Source organism: Zalophus californianus, chromosome 6, assembly GCF_009762305.2.
Source record: "Zalophus californianus isolate mZalCal1 chromosome 6, mZalCal1.pri.v2, whole genome shotgun sequence".
NCBI lineage: Eukaryota > Metazoa > Chordata > Mammalia > Carnivora > Otariidae > Zalophus > Zalophus californianus.
The window spans coordinates 37,457,914-37,459,317 of NC_045600.1; the positions used below are offsets into that span (position 1 = coordinate 37,457,914).

The window sequence follows — 1,404 nt, forward strand, 5'->3', positions numbered from 1 at the left end:
AAATACAGGCATAGTGATAGACTTTGCAATTGATATTACCACAAAGAGAAATAAATGAAATTTTTATAACTAGGGGAATAAAATCAGGAAAAGCAATATAAACAAAGGGAATTAACATGCTAGAAAAATAATATCTTGGATTTAAAATGAAACTTAAAAGTCATTTGCTTATTCTAATTTTTTATGCTCTATGGCACCCTGACATATAGTGACATATAGTCACTTAAGTTCTGCTTGAATGCTTTCAATTACATGGCATTCACTATTATTTATATTGGTATAACTTATGCTACCATTATCTACCTATTACCAGTCACTTTTTGGGTTGTGACAAATTTTTGCTTTACGATCTTGCCTCTTTTCGATCTCATAGTCTGAATTTGCAAATCCCTTCCCAATATGGGTCTAATGAAAAGGATGCAGATGCATGATGTTCTTTTTAAAAGTTTCACATTATTTATTTTTGCTCAAAATATAAAAATTTCTACCTGTGACCCTAATATAGTATTTTAAACCCCATATTTTCAATGTTAGGTACTATTCTAATATTCCTACTCATTCATTGCCAGGTAATTTTCTTCTTATACAAAGAACTTATTTTCTTTTATGTCTCTTGAAAGTTCTGTCTCTACCACTCCTACTTCTTTTTTTCCCCCAAGAGTTCACCTTTTTATTGAACAGGTTACAGAAGAAGTGTGGTCAAAAGGACCAAAGCCCATGTCATCGTCAGATTTCTCAGATTCTTCTTTCTTCACTTCTACCTCCTCAGCTGGGGCAGCAATGGTGGAGGAAATAGGACCTCCTGCTGGTGCAGCACCAGCTACCCAGGCAGATCCACCAGCCCCAATATTGCAGATGAGGTTCCTGATGTTGACATCGGTTGACATTGGCCAGGGACTTCTCAGACAAGCTCAGCCAGAAAGGGTCAACATTTACACCAGGTGATTTAATGAAGGCATTCATCTTATCTTCCCTGACCTGCATCACCTCAGCATCATGCGCGATGATGGTCAAGTAGATGCAGGTAGCACTGAGATGGAGGCCATTGTACAGGCAGGTGCTGGGCTGGTGCTGCTGGCACTGGATGCTGGTATAGGATGAAGTGAGGGCCTCACCCTATCATGGCCTTAGCTTCCTTAGAAGGACCAAGTACCTTAGCAGCAGCTGAGAGAAGTCTGTCTCCATTTTAAAAGTTGACTTCCTTAATTCTCTAAGTTATTTATTTGTCTTTGTACCATTTTTTTTTAATTATCCTCAATGACATTAGTTTCAACTTTCTTTATTCTGTTATTGTATAGCTATATCACAATACAGGACAAAAGTACTTATTTTAATTTTTTCTTTCTACAGAATTCTGAATTATTCAGATAGCTCTTATGTTACAAAGCTAGTTCTATTATGTTT

At 36.7% G+C, this 1,404-nt stretch overlaps 1 pseudogene; it reads right to left on the reverse strand.

The window, feature by feature from the left end:
* Nucleotides 1–662: 662 nt before the first annotated feature.
* Nucleotides 663–1,046, reverse strand: LOC113909327 (annotated as a pseudogene).
* Nucleotides 1,047–1,404: the final 358 nt, after the last annotated feature.